Below are 22,231 nucleotides of genomic sequence, written 5' to 3'. Positions count from 1 at the left end.
CTCAGTTTAAAAAAAAATTATATTATTGCACTTTTATTCTTGAACATATTTTCTCTTTCTGATGGGTATTTGTAAAAGTAGCAGGTGCTAAACAATTGTTTTCATTCCTACACCAATTAAAACTATTAATTTCGAGGGGGCAGCTACAACCCTTTTCAGGGTAATGACAACCATTATTTCATATGAATTATTATTATTATTATTATTATTATTATTATTATTATTATTATTATTATTAAGATGTGCAATAAAAGAATAATGTTGCAGCCCTATCATTCACACACGCCTGTGAACAGACAAATAAATAAAACTTAAGTAATGATGGAGTGATCAGGTCTAACATGCCTATCAGGCTAAGATAACCCCTGCTGATACACAAAACAGATGGCACAGTCATCTCTCTCAGGAAGGCAGCAGCAGTAAAGAAAAAAGGAGGACAGATAGGATGGAGAGAGAAGGCGGGGTGTCCTTGGTTACATCAAGACGTGGATTAGCAGCATGGATTACTGTCACCAGATACCCTGTCTAGATCGGGGTTAGAAGGTCTAATCCACCACGGCTGTTAATATTACAAAGAAAGCCTTTGGATTGTACTGTCAACTGGATACATATTATATGAATGACAGAAAACTGACTGAGCAACTCTGACATTATGTACTACAGATGTAGCAATCATCCTAGTGTTTACAAGCATCAACGCTCTGCAAATAATACATTGTTTAATTATTAAAGCAACCATTTTAAAATCTGCACCGACAATTTTCAAGGGAGTCTTTCCCTGTTCAGTCCATTAAAGAAAAAGAGAGTTTATACCAGATACGGAAGTCTTTTATCAAGTGGTGTGACGTACAAATGCTGCACTTCCACATGACGCTTACAGCTGTGCAGCACGTCATAAGTAACTGACGTCACTTTAGACTGACACTATTGAACCAAGGATTTCTCATTTAGCAGCTTCAACTCCTCTGTCCTCGCAGCTCTCTCCCACATCCTGGTGTGGCGTCCTTGTATCTTAGCTCCCCCGAAAGACGCAAGTGAGGAAAGCGAGGAGACACGTTAGCATAATGAAAAGCAGCCCATATGTAACAGAAATAACATGGTTATCCACAAAGACCCAAGGCAACAGTAAGAAACAGCAAAAAAGGGGCAAAAAAGCAGAAAAGTAAAAGTATCCTGTGGCCTGAGAAGATACTGTACAAAAGAAGCATAGCCAAGCATAGTGAATCACTGATCCAGTATACAGTAAGTGTGTCAAGCATAAACAAAAAGTTTGTGTCACACGTTTTTTCTTGCTAGCTTGCCATCTATCTTTCTTTCTCTCCTTTTTGCTCTCCTAGAGCGGGTCTTCTTTGAACATTTCAAAGAAGGGGTCTAGGCAAAGATCCAACTGGACAACCCCTCTGGATTTTGGAGAAATAGCTGACATCTGCCCATCCCTTTTCTTCGCTCAGTCCCTTTCATTTTTTGCCATGCTCTCTTTTTCACATCTGAGATTTACTAATCCTGCTTAGTAGGATGGGGTTCAAACACTCATCTTTCTAGAGTCAGGCCCATCCAGAATGTTTTCTGTACAGAAATGATAATCTCTGCATTGCGTCTTTTATAACAATATCACTAGTAGCGTTCCTACAATGAGTCCTTGAGGGAGTACAGCACTCAAACAGTCCTTGGTTCCAAAGTAAGGTCACTCAAACACAAACTTGGCACACACACACACACACACACACACACACACACACACACTGAGCCTTTGTGCAGTGGGTGCTGATGCAGGCTGAGATTGGTGGAGTGTGTTATCATCAGTACAGATCAAGAGGCTCTAATGTCATTAGGACTGTTGAAGAACCCACTGGCCTGCAGTCATCGCCTCGCTGTGATTGGGTTAGACTGCGGCTGACTTCCTGAATAGGAGGAGCCTCTGTGTTTGACACAGGCCACATAGCAGTGGCCAGAGAGGGCCATTTACAGAGTGAACTTAATGAAGCTCTGAAATCAATTAGGATGACAGAGTCCCGACAAAGACACACAAGCAACTCATCAGAGAGCATTAGGGACCGTAATCACACAAAAGATAAGTATTAGGATTGAAAGAGCTTTATCTGCATTTATTAGCCGTATAGAATGCAGAATAACAAAACATTAAGTAAAAACCAGGATGACCACTGCTCACCTATTTTTGACTTGTTTTAACAAGTAATGCTTTAAACAATCCCTTTAAAAGATGGAGTGTTTCAAAAAGCTTGAAAATTTGTAAGGATGAGCAGAGTGAAGCAGAGCTTTAATATTTCCCTTTAATCTATATTTAACAAGAAGCACAGATGACATATTTTGTATTAACAAAAGGGATCTCCTCGATCATACTTTTGAACTGCCCCCTAGTTATAGTCATGTTGTGCCATAAAAGATGTAATTTGCTGTAATTACTATAAATGTAGCCAAGAATCCTTCTTAAATGGTGTTGCTAGGCACTGTCTGACAGCTGCTTTCATAGAACAAATTTAAAGCCTCTAGCTCTCTCTCATTTTCCATTTCTCTGTCTTTCTCTCTCCCAATTCCCTTATTCCCCACGCTTACGGGCAGACAGGAATGCAGGGCTGTGTAGACAAATCAGCTCTCGCTTCCATCGGCTGCCGACTGGCACCATTAAAGTCCCAACACGTCCTCCCTCTCTTTCTCCATCCATCCATTCTTACTTCACCTGTACCTCTCCTCCATCCCTTAGCTCTTCTGTTATTTCATGTGTGATATTTCTGCCCCCCCTTTCTCGTTATCCCTCTTTGCTTCCCTTCCCCTTTCTTTCTGTCTCATCTCTGGTTTCCAGTATCCCTTTTTCCTCTCAACACAGTAATTAATTATGAGTTGTAGTTTGCTTGAAGCTGAAATGACTCTGAATGTTTCACTGCAGTAGGGGAAACAAGACACGTCAGAGTAGTGTGCTCAGTGTGTTTTCCTGTGTGCTTTGGTCAAAACGACAGAAACGGCTTTGCTCTCGGTTACCTTCAAGGCAGGCTGGGTTCCTGCTCAACAATCATGGAAGTGCTTGTGTCTATCTGAATTAGAGCCTTACTGTTAGCTGATTAGGACCACTAATTCACAGTGCAGAAATACCAAAGATATATTTGAAGTAAATAAGAAATAGTGTTGTCCATCAGAGAGCATAGAGGAAGTGAATGTGAATATCAGTTGTCTGTCCACACAGACAATATAACCAACAAATCCTTCCCAGCAGCAGGCATTCCCACACATACACAAGCATGGTGTGACCTCTTATCATGCAGTCAGGCCTCCTGAGTTGTGGTGAGACGTGATTTCCAGCAAAGGTGACATCCTTAAAGCTCTTCTTTCATATTCGCTCATCACTCTTCCCTGTCCCTCTTCCTTTTTCCCTGCCTGTCTTGCTCAGCAATATCCAAGCATGTCAGTGCCACTGAAGCAGGTAATAAATCAGGAATTATAACACTTTAAGCCTCCAACCATAACACACAGCTTATGTAAGAATGTGGAGTGGAGGTTATTTGAATGGGGTGGGGTGGGGGGTGAGCTGGTGAAGCCTCTTGACTGGGCATGGAGGGAGCCAGCAAGAAGAGGAGGTAAAATAAGGTTGTGTGATCAATGTAGAAACGAAAGCTCTGTCTTCCCTTGGTTTTAGAGTTTCCCTTATTTGGGGTGGCCCTCCAAACACAGAGCTATAAGAGCTAGTTATTTATGTTATTGATCAGACTTCCTATTGATAGCACTTCCTGCTACGACATGCCAAAATGTCTGCTGTGAAAAAAGGCCTATAGCAGTACATGGAGACACACCGGCAGACATGAAGCCCCCCCCCCCCCGCCCCCCCTACACACACACACAAACGCATGTACACACACAAAAGCTCAGAGACTAAGGGAAGGGTGCAGAAGAGTTAGATAGCTGTGGTCCAGGTTGAGACAAGCCCACAGACTACTGGAACCTTGAGGGAAAGCACATACATTGCTACCATAACATCTAAATACCATCAGATCTAAACCACTGGCATCATGAAATAGAATATGAAAAAAAAATGTGTGTGAATTGTATTTTAATGTGCCCACAACGAAAGAACACAAGCCCACAGAACTGTCAAATGCCCCACATCATTGGTGCTATAGCAGCACAACAGATATTTCTTTTGTTTAACTAACCACTGAAAATTTATTTTCACATTATTTCAGGACAGCTATTGTCACCATGCCATCTCTTCAAAGTAATCCCTTTATTAAGACTTGATATAACAAATTCCACCCTTTCAATTTGTCATATGTGTATTGATTATATTACCTTGTATGAGTCACACTCTAGCCACACCACGCACTCGTCTGAAGACGTGGGGATAGAGCCTTTGCCGCTATGGCACCCAGACTCTGGAATGCTATGCCAACCAGCATTAGGTGAGAATGTGAACTGTTTTAAGGGACAAGTGAAAACTCACTTGTTCAGGCTAGCTTTTGGGTAACCTATCTTTTATTCATTGATAATTGTATCTGTTGTATTTGACTATTTTCTACTATGTTTTATCATCTATGCACATTGTAAAGCACTTTGTGACTCTGTCTGTGAAAAGTGCTGTATAAATACATTTTATTTACTTACTTACTTACACTCAGTTTTGCCAAGTAACCCTCACTGTCATTAAAATCCGATAATACTGGTTGAAGCACTGTAAACGGGATGAGGCCTGCCCCAGTTCAGATCTTTCGTCATGACAAATGAAGCTATTGACTGCAGTTTTATACTTTTATATCTTTTTGTCTGATTCTCCCTCTAAATCCTTTTTTCAGTGACCTGTCTGTATCCGCCGCATTCCCCCTCTTCCTCCCTTACTGCTGCTGAACAGAGTTAAAGCAGACTTGACCGCTGAGATTAACTTCTATGACATGAAAGCTTAATAATTTAGAAGGCTTTGTGGTGATTATAATAACACGTTAAACTGCTGCTTTAATTCACACACTCACTCTGTTTCTACACCTTTATTTCTACACTTCTCTTTTTAAAATGTGTCTTTCAGGTATCTGAAAGTAGATGTGCACAGTATGTGAGGTTTGCAACTGTGTAACCAAATGTGTGTGGTGATGTGTGTGCATGTGTGGTGAGCTCAGTACAAAGGACAAGGAATAAACTATTGGACAAAAACAGTTATATTAAGCCATCCTATCCCATTCCATCTCACACACACACACACACACACACACACACACACACACACACACACACACACACACACACACACACACACACACACACACACACACACACACACACACACACACACACACAGACCACAGAGGAGCACCATGCACATCTGTGAGCTCATCACTGCAGTGATTGATTTGGTTTGCTTGAAGCGCGTGGATTAGAGCTTTCCCTTATAATCTGTAGTGGTGATGAAGAAGAGTCTTAAAGATCTCAGATGTTGGTTTTAATACGCACAGCTGGAAAGAGGTCAGTCGACTGGCCTGTAGTGCCCTTTAAAATTGTTATTTTCATTTGTTGCTGTAATTCACATTTAACTGCCCACTAAATTGAATTAACTCTTTACTAATCCACTGAACAAACATTAAAATCACTAATATGATATAACAATTATTTAAATAAGTACACCCATGGGAGCCTGGGTATAGAGGTTTACTCCTTCTCTCTCCCCTTTCATGTCTTCAGCTGTCTGTAAAAAAAATAAAAATAAAAAATAAAAAATAAAAAATAAAAAATAAAAAATAAAAAATAAAAAATAAAAAATAAAAAATAAAAAATAAAAAATGGACACCCATAAAATACATTGCCATCCAATTCAAAATCAGCACTAACCACAGCCTCATAAATTACCACGGTGTTAAATCAACATATAATTTGTCACAACGTGAATGGAAAACTGAATGATGTACCTCTGACTGTGTCTTGCTCTTAACTTTGTGGCTGCCTCAATTAGAAAGAAAAATATGACCTCATTTCCGACTCTGGTTCTGAAAAAGGTACAGTATGTGTCTTACTTTGTCATTCTGTTCACATGCCCATCCAGTGTAAATTACCTAGGTAGGCTATAGGCCATGTGGGATAGATGGAGAATGTGGGACATGCTAGTGAAGACAGAATATCTACACCTGCAGAAACTTGCAGCTCTGCGGTAATGGTCTCACAAAACTGAAAAATGTGCAGTTTGACAGGATGTGTCAAACGTGCCCTTCCAGCCGCTGAGATATCCCACTTTTAAACACATTCAGCAAATGGTGCTATATTATAACTACTGCCTGAGAAATAGCAAAGACAGAGAGACAGAAGAAGAAACAGCTGGCACGATTCAGCATAAGTGGAGAAGTGAATGTGTCATTTCCCTAAAAGGTCAAAGTAAAAAAACAAAGATGAGTCGATGCTTTCACAGCGCATAGAAAGTGAAATAACACTAATGCCATTACCATAACAAATATTAGTGATTATATAATGTGATATTTAGCCATCTCCTTAAACTAAATATCTTCACACTCCATTCCAATTATCTCTAAACACGTAACTAATGTGCACACATGCATAACATTTGTCCCTTTTTAAGTAATTCTTCTACTGTCTAATAAGAAAATTATGTATCTATCTAAACTACTAAAACTATTGTTGGCATGATGCTGCCATTCTAGGTAGTAATTGCCAGTAATTGCCAATAATTGAGAATAATTACAGTGAAGAGTCTCCTTTGGGTTTGGAATGAAAATGTTGACTGTTAATATTTAATTGATGAGTCGAATGATTCACCACGGGAGTCATTCATGCAGCAGGTCCATGCCAAACTCATGTCCATTAAGGTGAATTTAAACTAAATACACAAACATAGTCATAGAGATTCTGCAGCCTACACATTGGAGATGAAGGTGATGTTGCTAAGAGTAATGCACGCTAATACACACATAGGCTATATGTGAGGTGCATCTACATAGTTTTCTTGCACCCCTTGCTGTGCTTGACTGCAAAGGGAAGGGTCAGAGCTCAAATGCTAAATCAAAGTGTGTTAACTGGCAGGTCAATGGAGGTGATGGCCTTCAAGTAATATGTGCTGTTGGAGTCAATTATATTTTTTTATATTAAAAAAGTATTAAATGTGTGGCTATGCACTGTGTGTGTTTGTGTGTGTGTAAGGAGAATGTCTATTCAGCCATAAATCTACACCACCCAGGTTTGAGAGAGAGCCACTACATAGAAAGGCAAAACAGGTGTCAACGTGTGGGAATTGTGCCGGCATGAAGAGTTTTGCTACAAAGCAGGTTGCCAACCCTGTTTTTTTATGTATCGAACAGCCAATGTAAATTAGGGTTATGTCAACACATGGCCACCCCTAGGTCAATTATTAAACAATAAACTTCATCCATCACCTATCACACAGGATGCAAAGTTGTCGTGACAGTAGTTGACTTTTCCAAATCCATGTTGATATTAAAGAGATGTGGACAAAACATTGATTATTTCCATCATACAGGCAGAAAACTATACAGCAAAGAGAGATGGCATCAATTTGTAAAGTTTGAGGCACTTAATAAGGGTGCATACATATTCTAAGTGTGTCTGAGAATCTTCTATAGAAACGGTGATGACTTTGTAGAAACTCATGATTGAAGCTCATGATTGAATTGTTATTAAAATTTCCGTATAATTAATATTAGATTTAAAAGAAATTCACGCAACAGTTTGACATCAATACAAAAATTTACACAATTAACAAGAAAAACACTCTTGAACATCAGCTGGGAATATGTGTGAGCCATTTCACAAACTGAGAGGTGAGTAAACCAAGTTCAGGCAGGTTTACAATCTATTACATGCCTTTCTACAGCTCCTCCCTCCCTCCCCACCGTGTGTCTCCCCTCAAACTTTCCCTCTCCCTTCTCTCTAAGCCTATGGCATAAACACATCAGACAAGCTTTCTACCCAGCTGTCGTTCACAGTGGCAAGTGAGAAGATGCAAATTGGTGTTTTACCCCTGCTCTCTCACTCTTCCTCCCTTTCCCCCTTTCTGCTTTCGTCTCTCCACAGTTGGTCATGGCCGTTTTTATACTTTGATTTTCTGCAAGCTTTACCTCATCACATTGCTTTTCCCAGATACATGGAGAAAAACCTCTTACACATGGACAAATTCTCACACACACACACACACACACACACACACACACACACACACACACACACACACACACACACACACACACCCCTTTGGTAGCCAGATTTGCCAGTGGGCCCAGAACAACCCAATCAAAGCTCAGGGAGAGCCATGACAATGCAGAACCGATGGACAAAAAGAAAGGGGAGGGTGAAAGGAGGGATGAAAACCTCTTTCAGAACTTATTCTTTCTCCACAGTTATATTTGTAGACTCAGAGAGAGAGAATATGGCCTTTTTCTGAGTCAACAGAGAAAAAAGTCATAGGGAGTATGCTTGATGCAATACCAAATTGGCTGACCTTTCCTCTAGTCTATCATTTGGGGATTGGAGTAGTGCTGATGTCTCCAGCAACTTCCAGTGCTCTGTGTGAGAGGTGGCAGAAGGAGATGTGTGCTCAGTACAAAAAGGCGTGGTCATAACAGCCAAGACATTGTCGTTATTGATACTACTTGACATCTTGTCGCAGCAAAATTATCTCTGCTCGCTTTCTGTTAGTATATTGTATATCACTGTATATTGGTCTTCCGATCAGACTAAACAAGCTATTTGAAGACATCAACTTGGGTTTTAATGAATAAATGTTTCATCAGAAAAATAACTGACAGATTAATCGATAATAAACAATTGTTAGTTGCAGCCCCATCCTGCTCAGAAATCTGAAACTGATGGAAAATAAATGTTGCTGCTGCTCAGGGTAGTATAAACACCAAATAAGCACCACACACTCCATCAGTCACTGTTTTCAAATAGAGAAGACTTTGATTGTGGTAGAGGACCTTAAAATCCAGGCAATCTAACAGTCATTCTATCTAGCAGTCATCAATGCGGAGTATTGGCACCTTTCTCTCACTGCTGATAGAAAAAGGGAAAGTAAAGGTCAAATGTCCATCACAGTATCAACCTATCATGTCTCTTTAGTGCCTCCTGCTATTTTTCAAGGCAAGCACAGCAGTGAGGACAATTTCTGTGGAGGGGCTCTCAGTTGACAAATCATGTTGCCATAGGAACGCTGTTAGTTGCGTGGGTGGCAGGTAAGGATGCTGTGTGTCGCTATAGTGAAAAGATTTAATAGCTAAACAAGAGTACAAGCTTGAGATGGCAGGAAGCTTTCAGCGTTCAGTTGATGATTCTTAGTCCTAACAATCTTTTACAACAGGGGAGGGAGTGAGAAATGATGACATAAATGAAACATGGGTCAGAGTTGAGGGATAATATCATGTGTGAGTAAACACTTCCTGCAGATTAACCAGATTGATAAATTTGGGGAGGGACAGAGAGATTTGCTAGGGTACATGGCAAAACTTTTGACATTCCATTGCAGTCACCTTTTTCCTGGCAAGTTTAATCACAGCAATCAAAAATCAATACCCATCAGTAATTACATGTTTTATTCCAGGAGAGCAACAAACTTCTTCCCAGTACTTGGCGAGAGTTGGGCCCTGGCTAAGAGTCAATCACTGCATTCACATACAAGCCATTCCAAATCCCATCAACAGAAGAAAAAAAAAACACTCAAGAAAGGCAAAATCCCAAACTCAAAAGGGAGTAGCACACACAGGGAAGAATAACATGAAATCCCAGTGTAAGCCTTGTTAAATCTCTCTGTAACATCCCCAACATTGTGCTGCTAGTCTATGATATATCCAGAGGGGAGGGGGGAGACAGGAGAAGGTGGGGTGATGCGGCGAGGGTTTTACAGTACTGCCTTCTGGCTATAGCGCGGCAGCCCGCTGTTTCACAATTACTGTGGTAACACTGCATACTGATGCCCCCTGACACCACTGACACTCGGAGCAGACAGGAAGTGTGAGAGAGAGGGGACAAGAAAGAGTGGGGGTGACAAGAGTGGTGAGACATATCATTAACTTTAAATTGTCTGGTCATCCCAATAGGGGATCTATACTAGTTATACTATACTAGTAGTCAAACATAGTTATTACCGTCTCAGTATATTTTTCTGTCAACAGTACTCAGTGTAGTTCAACTTTTCTGAAATACAATGCACATCAATGTCACTCCAGAGTTCCTACAACCAATACGGTTGAAGCAACGCTAGGACCAGGGTGGAGTGTCAAGAGCGTACATACTACTGGCAACAAAGTGACATTAACCTACTACATGTGGACGGCACTGCAAGCCCTAATGCTTGCAAAAAGTTGACCTGTGGACACAGTCATAATAATATTGTCGTACAAAACTTTAGAATTGCATGCTTAAGTAACATAATATCAAAACATGGTTTGTTCCTACAGTGGCATTTAAAATAAACTTTTGCTACTGAAGGAATGGAGTGGTGAGAAAAAAATCCAGGAAATGCCTGCCAGAACAGAGTCCCTGTGGGATAGATTACACGCCATAAAAATGTTGGTTGAAGGTTACATGATCAGACTTGAGAGCTCTGAGGTATTGTCTGATATGGATGAATCAAACGTGTGTGCACACATGCATGCATACTTAAGCATGCATGCCCATGCTTCTTTGCAACAGACAGGATGAAAACGGAATTAGGGGCCTAATCCTTGCGTGGACTTAAGGCGTCAGAGCGGGAGCAAATGAGAGAAAGAGGGGGAAAAAATGCCCCAAGACCATCTGCAATTTTCTCATCATTTCATGCGTCTGAAACAAAACGAATTTACTGCTTGTCATGCTTGGCTTGGCACACACAAACATAAGAGCCAATATACCACAGTGTGTCACCTGCCACTGCATCAAAGAGAGCTGTTTATATATATCACAGCTTTATTTGAATCGTAGAGACCTGGGAGAAACGCTTTATATGGTCTTCTCAAAAGGAGCAGTCTGGAAAACCTACTGATATGTTGGGGCCTTTCTACAGCTCCCTGATTCCTATCTAAAACAGCAACATCCCATGTCTCCTTCTTACTTTACATCGTGCCTCATAGGTCATTTCAATGTCACAACATGGAGATTTTTTCCCCCAACCTCACACACAAACACAACACAGATAAAGTTATGTGCTTGGCAGCTTAGAGTGAGGCAGAGAGATATGGGACGAGAGAGCTGGAGGCAGAAACAGTCAGTGAGAAAGAAGGATTGAGAAAAAAGATGAAAGGAAGGATGAAAGAAGGCTGGAGGGAGAAAATAAAAGTGGTACGACTGTGATATAGTAACATGTACATGTATTGGGCCCCATTATAAAGGCACGTGACAGCTTAATAGGACTGGCTGCAAAGATGAAAAAAGAAGTAAGAAGTTCTGAACAGCAGCATATGTGCGCGCACACACACACACACACACACACACACACACACACACACACACAGTATACATATCTTCTCTGTAGGCCTCACACATTTGCTGAGTAAACTATTCAGAGGAGAACAAAGGTTCTCATTAATTGGATGCTGTGACGCATATTGATTTCTCCACATAGAATTCACAACGCCTATTGTTTGGAGATCCTCACTTCAGATCTCTGCTGTCATTGCTGTAGCGAACATCAATATGCAGCTGTGCGGTGCATTACCAAAGGGTTAATTACATACTTGTAAGCAATTACTCTCTTAATGTAGCATAGAATCCTACCCCAAATTGGAATTTAGAGCAAAACCATCAAGCTGTCAGTCAGTGATACCATCTTTCTAAGACTTTGAACATAATATTGTACACCAAGTTTGAAGCCTACTCTAAGGTCAAGTCCATACAGGCAAGATAACAGGGACAGAGGTTTTATGTGGCAAGTAAAGGTCTAAGATAACGTTAACTGAATGGCTACAATTAAAAATGTCCTAACTCCAGTTATACAATTATGGGTTAAAGCTCTCATCCTAAACAAAAAACATTGACTTTTGAAATAAACAAATACACTAACTGTAGAGGAGTAGCACGTCCCCAAAAATATATATATATTCAATTTTATGTTAGCCCTGCAGCCATTGCTAAAGAATCCTGTGTCTAACTGTCCTAAAATATGGGAGTCAGATTATGGTGAGAAGAACAGTTGGTGACACAGAAATACAATTTGCAATCTTCCCTGTGGTGTTTGGTGGCACGGGAAAGGACAGGGGTCTAATTGGACGCTAGCCTGCGTCTGGTAGTCCTGTCACAGCCCGGAGGGGTTTAAGTGAGAGAGAGAGGGGAAGACAGGGAGAGAGAGAGAGAGAGAGAGAGAGAGAGAGAGAGAAAGAGAGAGAGAGAGAGAGAGAGAGAGAGAGAGAGAGAGAGAGAGAGAGAGAGAGAACGAGAACAAACAGAGAGCTCCATTCAGGTCCAATCCATAGACACATCATTCAGTCTGACATGATGATACATCTCTGTGACTAGAGTATTCATATAGGGCCTCACCAGGCCAGTCACAGATGTATCATTCACACCCACACACACAGACAAACACACTTCTGCTGAGTCTTGCCCACACTGCTACCAGACATTTATATCACTACGGATAATCTTTCTAAGATTCCCAATTCATATTCATTCACAGTTGTCCCTCTTGACATGAACGCATTGCAAATGTTTCTATGGAGCTTATTCTTGTAAGAGCACCACCCCCAAAATGTAGTGAATGTCTTTACTGCCAAGGCTGAAGTGAGAGTTTATCCATTAGCAAGCCATAATATTGACAGGCCCGTGCTCTCCGGGTCCAAACTCCAGACTTGTAGCCGTAACATTGGCCGACAGACAGGGGGTAGTATGTCAATGTGAGGTGCTTACAGGCCGATAAAGGCTGCTGTTCCAATTTCTATAGGCAGGCCTTGATGGACAGCACACAGGGAGAGAGGGAGAGAGAATCTAAGTGGGGGAGGAAGACTGAATAGTGCCAAGTGCTCTTACAGCCTCTAAGAGTTTAGAACTGAGCTGGAATTTGGTGAAAGGACAAGGAGGCAAGACATATATGAGATAGGATTATCAAACTGCTCAGGAACTAAATGTCTTTCCCTTAAGACCTTGACAGCAACACACACACACACACACACACACACACACACACACACACACACACACAACACACACACACACACACACACACACACACACACACACACACACACACACACACACACGTATGTATATAAATCCTCTAAGAGGACCATCACACAAATAGGAACATAAAAAAATGTGTTGAGATACACATTACTATTGAAAGGAGAGAGAACATTTTGCCCTGTGAGTGACCTACTCTCCTTTAGATCCCAATTTCAAGTTGCACACAGTAAAACAGCAACTAATTAACCACATTTGTCAGTTTTATTTCAGCTGTCTGTCAAATAACCACCAGAGCGACTTGGGGGCCAAAGCAGATTCTCTTCATGAAAAAAAGCATGAAATCCAATAATATTCCAATGTTTCTCACCACCACCCCGAAGCACATCTAAACATATGTAAATGCTACAAAACATCATCTGTGGAAAAAATATTACATAATTTCCTAAGTAAAATGTAATGAATGAATAAACATCTATCCAGTGTACCAGCCTGTGAAGCCACACTGCCCCTCATGGTTTTTGCAGGATATAGCCTCGTCCCTTCAGCCACACGATTGTCCAATAAACACAAGGGGATCGTTAGAAAACAAAAAATAACCCACGCAACTCAAAATCTATCATGACAGTGCTTGAAAGACATCTGTGCAACAGCAATAACACAACTGTGTACATTAAGTATAGAGTTCAATCAAAGAGCGTTTGGAGGGGCAACACTGAATTGATGCATTGAGTCTGGAGTGCAGGTGGATAGACGGAGGAAGAAACCGGCAGAGGGGCTCAAAGTACTCAGTGCGACTGCTGTATTAGGGATCAGCATTTTGCATAGGCTGAAGCATCTGTTTTCTGTGCATGAGGTGCAAAAGAGAGGGTGGGAGGAAGGGTAATAAGGAGGTGAGGTAGCAATGGAGCAAAAAAAGAAACAAAGTACGTCCATGACTTCAAAAGCGTCATTTGGATTCAGGGACCTACATCACACTTTTGAAACTACAACGTGTGCTGAAGAGTCTGCACTGTAACTTCCTTTGCTTAAATGTCTTAATTAGCTCAAGCACCAACAAACCTTCCCATTCGAGTATGGCACTGATTCCAGGAATGGCACACAGATACGCTGCAAAGGGGATGATCAACCTTGTGAACTAGACTAAAATTTAGACAAAAACAGAAGTAAGATACTGTATATAGAGCAAATGCATTGCATTTACCTATCTTAAACATTCAGTATTGAGAAAAAAATGACTCATCATTGTTCATCATCACTCTCTATGTGGCACGACTCCAACATGGGTAAAAATGCAGGGCAGACAAGAGGAAGGTGATTTATAAATGTCTATCCAAATACCTCAAAATCATCTCAGAAAATCAAAGTCATCAAGTTTGTTTAACTGTAATTTGGCTTAAACTTGAATTCAACTTTCATGCCATATTTATGAAAATAGTAAAATAGACAGACGCAAACATAAAATTCACACATTTGGCTCTTGTCTTATTTATAGCCTATCAAAACAAAAATCAAACAGATGTTTTTCAATAGTAAAATAAATAAAAAATAACAACTTTAATCTTAAATTACACACAGCATGGGGATACTATACAGCCTACCATAGGTGATACAATTCCATGATTTAAGATAAAGTCACATGTAGCCTAGCTTGCTTTACTGGATACCACAGATAGTCCCTGTAGATATATTACAGTACAATGTTTCTGTTAACTTGAGCGTCCCTAAAGTCAAGCCCTTCCCGAAGCGCTCTGTCTGAGGCACATCGTCAAGTTCAAAAGCTTTGAGAGAAGACCAGCGTATCCTAGTGATTCGGAACCTGTTAGGGTTTTAAATTGCATAACACAACGTGCGTTTTCCACATATTACAAAGGACAGTCGACACAGCTACTCTAAAATTATAAATGTGCGGCTACATTGGGAGTTCTAAAAAATAATAGCCATAAACTGTACAGCCTACTAGGAGACGTTTAAGGCAGAAATACGAGAAAATCACTCATATGGATTGTCCAATTGTGATGGTAGCCTACTATAAAGAACACGTTTTGAAAGACTCTTCATAGTATACCATGCTTGAATAGTTTATGGCTACAAAAAATCCCAACGTGCATCCCTAAAAATGACATGCTCCAAAACGGCTTGGATTAAAGAACTTTTCTAAAAGAACCACGGGGTGTTCATCATTCTAATTCACAATGTTTCACATCAACCTTTTAAATTTTGTCCGTTTACATTATTTAGAGCCGATCACAATTGCAATCCATGTCTACACGCCACTAAATGCTAGTCCTATAAGCACTGGGTTTATCCCCGAAGGCACTGCGTAAATCCGACGCGGAATCCCCGACAAATATATCAGTTTTAACCTTCAGAGTTAACGTGGCAAGAGGAACAAGCACAATTTGGAATGCAGGTCTCTCTGGCTTACAGTGGATGAAGGGCATGAATGATACGAAGCGTCAAACGGAGGGAATCCAGTCAATAAATGGTCCCAAGTTGAGAGAAATTGCACGTCGTTAAAATGTTCTGCAATCCTCCCCGGGGCTAGTTGTACCATCCAAATAGACAGGTTTGGTATGAAACCCGCTCGATCGCCGGTGTGCTCAGAGCGGGCATGGCGCAGCTAGAACAGGTGCAACACGCCTCCCGTCACCTGGCTGGTGCAGTGGCAACCTCACACCCAAAACACGACTATAATGGCACCAAAGCACCCTGCAAACAGTCCTGGCTGTGGAAACTAACGCTGTGTCAAGCCTCTTACCTGTAATCTATGCAGATATCACTTCACAGCCGCAGACGCATCGACACTGCGGATAAGAGGCACGTCCAGAGCAATTTCCAACTCCTCTTACTCCCCCCAAAAATGAGAAATGCTTAGAATAATGTTATATCCTGATCAAACGGCTTGTCCACTTTAAATCCCGGTAGATATGTAGTAAGAAGGCAATTCCTGCACTGGAAAAAGAAATAGCAGCAGACTTCCAGCAGCATCCCCGATCAGCAGGACCTTACTACGCCGCTCTGAGCGCTATGAGACCCGGGAGCTGCACCTCCCATTCCCCGGCGAGGACGCACTTTGCATGCCGTTGGAAAAGCCGCTGCGTCTTACGGGATACCGCAGGAGGCTGTGCTTGTGTGCGTGTGTGTGTGAGCGTGTATGTGTGTGTGCGTGTAGAGAGCGTGTGTATAGATGTGACTCAGTGCGGTGCTCCTGCAAAACTGAGGTGCTGAGGGTGCTGCAGCGGAGTGCGAATGGGAGAGAGGGAGTGCGGGAGGGACGGAGAGAGAGAGAGAGAGAGAGAGAGAGAGAGAGAGAGAGAGAGAGAGAGAGAGAGAGAGAGAGAGAGATGTGAGCTGCCTCGGAGTTTGAAGCTTCGCAGCGGATCTTGAGGATCTGGAGGGACTGAGTACGAGATGGCGCTTCGCCAGTTGCAAAAGGCGACTGTTTTTACCAAGGATTTTGCCTCGCCCGCAGTAACATTTCTGGTCTGGACGGGGCTGCTTTTGAGTTAGCCTACATTTGTCCCTGGCACCTACCCTAAAGAGGCTTAGTCTGAGCACTATACAAAACAACAAACCATTTATTATCACGTTTATGATCTAATATCGCTTAAAGACAGTGACAAAAGTGCCTGCTGAAATGAGACAATTCCGGTGTCCAATGTAGTTTGTCAGCATCTCTAAACATTCAAGTTTAAGTTGAAGTTGAAACATTTTCAAGTTTAAGAGCTCCGCCCTTTGATGGACAGGCTATTTTTCTCCCAAGAAAACAACAATATGACCATAGACTGTATATGACAGATAGCCTATGATGTTAAATCAAGCTCATGGTTTGTTAAAATAGAGGTTTATGTAATGCATTCATTCCGTTGAGAATGGGATTTGGCAATGCCAAAGGGGAATTTACACAAATACGCTACAATACCAGGGTGAAATGATCAGATCATCGGATTTGAATATCTAATCGCAGGATCATTTAAAGATGGAGATTAGGCAACACAGCAACATAATTACGACACTTTCATAGTTGTAGAGGATTAGAATATGCATTTTTGTTCTTTGATGATCTTTTAACATGTTTCCCCAGCCCCCACACACACACACACACACACACACACACACACTTTTGAAGCAATTCATATTCTAAAGGAGTAATTATGTAATCATGTGTTTAACGAAATAAGCGGTGTGGGGGTACAGGAATAATACATTTGTAATAAAATAGGCTACTTAGCCTACTCCTTATCTTCAAAAACAAAAAATAATATAGCTACAAACAAATCCATCAACATCGACTAAATTTACTTTTATTTTCATTTTATGAGATAACTTTCAAATTAAGCCCTGTTGGCATGTAATATAAGTATTTCAAACAGTCAATGGCAGAATGGAGGGTTTGGGAGTCTGGCAATGAGCTCAATAAAAAACAACTGACTGGAGATGGGGAAAAAAGAGCGTTTATCCTATATCCCTCAGACAGCAGTGTGCGCTCAGAGGGGTCTTTTGTGTGTGAGTGTGTGTGTGTGTGTGTGTGTGTGGGGGGGGGGGGGAAGGGGGGGCTTCCCGCTGCAGCATCCTCTCCATCCCTCTATCCCGTCCCCTTTCCCTCCTTCTCTCCCTCCCTCCCTGATCTTCCTTCCAGAGGGGTTCCTCGCTTTAAAACACTGCATCAGAGCCCCACCTACAGGCCAACGAAACTGTACAGCCAGTGACACTGACAAATAGGCTAAGAGACAAAGTGCTTCACTGGCCCTGCAGTGCTTCACAAGTTTTTCTTGGATTTTAACTAAATGTTTTTAACGTACAAGGACAACTGTGGAAACACTGTTATGATACAAATGTTACACCAACATCAGGTAAACGTCAAGCCAGATAAGGGCTACAAGGAGCTGCTACCTCATTCATGCTAATATTAGGCGTATAAGAAAACGGATAGCAACATGATGGAGACTTAGCCTACTGTAGGCTACCGTCAAAATGAAACAGAATAGGCAGTCTAGCAATATTACATTATATAGCCTAGGCTATGTGTAAGGTGTTCTCTTGGGAGGGGCTAGGAGGACCAAAAGGCTGAAAGCGGAAGGTTCTTTCTTTTTTCTGATTAATGGCGGGTGGCTGGTGCATTACCGCCACCTACTATACTAGAGTTTGGACCAGAGTTCCTTATTTCCCAAATAAAACTAAACAAACTAAACAAAAACAAGCGGAAGTTCCAACATGTATACAGCGTTTAAAGGCGAAAATGAACAACAAAACTGCTAACACTGGCATTAACACAGCTAATTTAGATTGCATGTAAGAATGGCGTTGAAGTAGCCTAACTGAAAAAAACCGAAAACAACCACTAATAACATTTAAAAAAAACCTTACTTACCTCGATTTATTTTTTCACAACTGTCGATCAAAAAGTAAACTCCGGCGTTTAAATGCATCTTTAGCACTAATTTAAACTAAAGTAAGGTAATAAAGTAAAAAAAAAATTGACGTTTAAGCATTTTAATGATTGTCAACAAAGAAGTAGTGTTACAGCACTAATTAACGCCAGCTTGGAGTCACGCAACTGTAATCTCGCCCACGTGCATTCATGCTTTAGTGACAAAAAGCCCACTTTTGAAACTTCTACTGCAAAATAGGCTAAATACACATAGTAAAATCAAATGATCACATAATAAGTATACTTAGCTAGGGAAGACTATTTTATAGCTAAACAGGCCTGATAAAAAAATAAATAGGGTTAAGACTACTTTGCCTTGAGGTTTCTGTTTAAAAAAAAAGTTTTTTTTCCACACTGTATTCAGTTTCACATATTCTGTATCTGCTTGTTCAAATTGAGATATTAAGCCTGGTGTATCTTTGTATACAGATTTCCCTTCACATTAAACATATTCGGTATCTTGGGAAACGTTGGGACCTCTAAGAGAACTTAAAATCAAGTTGTGTGAGTTTAAAATGATGAAATAATGGACTAAGATGGCTGTTTGTAAACAAATAAACAAAGGTTTATAAAGTCCAATGTCACCTCTTTAGAAAGACCCCTTGTAAATCAATTCACACAATAAATCAACAATAGCTGTGTGTTTGGGAGTGGTCGCTGTTTACAAAACGCGATCTGACAGGCCATTGATTTCATTATGTGTCAGATCTGTGTTCATTTATTATACTTTGTTCCTGACAGACTCTGAGGGTTTCTCTCGTGGAGTCAATTGAAGGATGAAAATGCATTGATATCAACAAACCTATTGGCTTCATTTAATTATTTAACACAAGCACAGAGCTAAATCAACAGTCTGTGGATCTTAATATCAGATAACTTTCAAAGCACAGCAAATCAATATTGCTGCAATCTACAGTGACAATAGTCATTCCAAGAAGGGTCAGGATTGCATGACCTTTTGAAATTAATGTTAAGGTCACTGGTCCATGTGTAGATTAAAAATGTTTGGACCAAATGATAATGGGTCTGTTGTATTATTATGTTTTATCATTGGAGTTCCATCCTATCTGTGTGTTGCATGAGCATAAATTATGTCAAGGACAAACAGGTTTGTCTAAAATGCGTAATAACACTATATATATATATATATATATATATATATATATATATATATATATATATATTTTTTTTAACTTTATAGTATACTTGGTTAAAACATTGATCAGATAGTAGAACATGTGCATGCATGTCAGGTAAGATATTCAAGAAAATTTTTATCCACAACTTACAGTACAATATTGGTGTCAGTGACCCTTTAGGTAAGGTAAACTTTATGGTTAATCAATACCATGCACATGGGGGTGTTGACATGGGGGGGTGTTTAGCATAATTATTTGTTAGTGTCAGCAAAACAATCCAAGCACAAGGTCCATTAGTAGCTGTTCTGGAGTTTTCAGTCATCCTCAGCAGATGGAGTAGACCAGTTGTCGTAGAATTCAATTTCTCTGGGCATTTAAAAGACTTATATTCCATGTTGGTTTAGTAGTTGAGATTAAAGTTAATTCTTTATCTTGGAAACAGCAGTTGGCAAAACAATCAGACCACAACATCCATTAGCTGTTTTGCAGCTTTCATTAGTATCACAAGATCTTCTTCAGCGGATGAGGTTTGTCCAGTTGTGGAATTGTACATGTTAAAATATCCATTGCACTTACATTACAGTATTTCTTACAATAGGTTTAATGCCACACCTGCCAGGTTATTCTTATACAGGTTTTAAAGTATACATTTAAATGTTGGTATATTAAGAGTTCAGTAAATCTGGTTCTGTTGTGTGAAAGCCTGTGTCTGTAAGGGCAGAGGAGGCTAGTTCGGTGCTTGGCCCTTTATTAAAATGCGCTGACCAATCTGACTTTCCCATTTGTCTTGCAAATGAGATGATGACTTATGGAGGCAACATGAATGTCTTTGATGAAGCCTCCTTTTTAATGCAGTCAAGTGGGTTGGAGGGAGGTGCGCGTGTGTATCTGTGTGTCTGTGTGGATCCTGTTTCCAGCTGGCACAGTGTTATTTCAGCAGCTCTCCTCATTTTGCCAAAAACTGTGTGTGTGTGTGTGTGTGTGTGTGTGTGTGTGTGTGTGTGAATGTGCATGTGTGTGGTTACACATGAGCCTGCATTGCGTCCCTGTGTCCTTTTGAATTAACTCAGTGAACCCCTTTAAACACAGCTGTACGTGGTTTATCTTAAGCCTGTGGGGATACAGAGATCACCCCACAGTGGTTCACTGTTCCCGGGGGTCTTTCCCTTTCCCCTGCTGCAAGCCCCAAAACACACACACACTGTATCACCAACATAATAGACATTCATCACACATCTGTCACTGTATATCCCTCAATGCGGAAGGCTGCTAAATCATGTATACAAAGCGTGTATATATCCGCTTTATGGTCAATTTGCAAGTAATTTCTATCCTAGGGATGATAATATTTATGAGCTGCCAATGGTGATGCCGGATTTAGTGTGTCCATCTTCATAAAAGTGTATGGCCATTCCCTTCACTCTCTCAAAGGCGTAATTCCTCCTGGTTTAAATCACACTGAAACACTGGATATGTCAGCCTCATCCATGATATCTCATTTTCGACGAAAATCTATTAGGGTGTCGTTGAGCTAATGAAGTTTTATGTGCTGTATGGACGCAATGAATGACACTCTGATATCCCATTGATTTGGATTGTAAATAGGTTTTCAATTTTCTGTCTGTTTTGTGAGCTACTGGATAGTAAATTATATTGAAGCTGACATTTTTGTATATCTTGTGTGTGAATGTGCATGTGAATGGGCAGGCGCGTGGTAGTGGATGGACGGGTGTGTTGAATATGTCACTCAGTCATATAATTAGTTAGTTTGCATATTGATTTTTTGTGTGAATGTGTGTTTCAGTTTTTATTCCATCATGCAGTTTATGTTTATTCATCCATGTATCATCTCCATCAGCCTCCCCATCAGGCTAGCAGCTGCCTGTCTGTCGATCCACATAGCTGTGTGCATGTGTGTGTGTACCAACACACTTCAATGCCAGGTGAGTCAATGTTTTGCCAGCCATTTCTCCAGAGATCCAAGCTCATGTCCATGGAAACCCAGACCAAGCCACCCCCACCATACCTCTTTCTGCCCCCTCAGTATTAAACACTTGGGATGGGCACTGCAGATGGTCAGAGGGTTGGAAACTGGGGACACATATACATGCAAACAAACTCTAGGCAACCAAAAATAAAGTCATAAAATGGAATCATGCTCAAAGAGTGCACACTGTGAATTCTCACAAACATCCCTCTCCACTATAGCCCAGTATCCCTTTACATGCAGTGCCAACATCAAGTGCCAATACAGTAAGCGGAAAGTAGGGTGTGTCGAGGTCGGGGTGGTGGATGGCTCTGAAGCACTTCTGACTTTAATGCAGCAGACTGGGGTTTTTCATACAATTCTCACATCACTGTAATAAACAGTATTTTCCCTTGCTCAAAATACACATTTAGAACATTTGCTCTGCTTTGCTTTGCGCTGGTATTGCCAACTGGTTGTCTTTTGCACATGAAAAAAGAACACGAGAGGCAGAGGTGAAAAATAAGTGGAAAATGTGTTAAATGTGTGAAATCATTAATATGATAGGTCGAACAACTAGTCAGCCAGCTC

General features: G+C 40.8%; 1 protein-coding gene across 1 annotated transcript in view; it reads right to left on the bottom strand.

The window, feature by feature from the left end:
- The window catches only part of plxna4 (plexin A4), a 256,842-nt gene extending 238,180 nt beyond the window's left edge, over positions 1–18,662 (bottom strand). The window contains exon 1 of the mRNA XM_028570912.1: positions 18,476–18,662. The gene's annotated coding sequence lies outside the window, so the exon portion shown is untranslated. The remainder of the gene's footprint in view (positions 1–18,475) is intronic.
- Positions 18,663–22,231: the final 3,569 nt, after the last annotated feature.

Source organism: Perca flavescens, chromosome 23, assembly GCF_004354835.1.
Source record: "Perca flavescens isolate YP-PL-M2 chromosome 23, PFLA_1.0, whole genome shotgun sequence".
In the NCBI taxonomy this organism is placed as follows: domain Eukaryota; kingdom Metazoa; phylum Chordata; class Actinopteri; order Perciformes; family Percidae; genus Perca; species Perca flavescens.
Note: the sequence above shows the minus strand (reverse complement) of the source record. Positions and strands in the feature narration are given on the sequence as shown.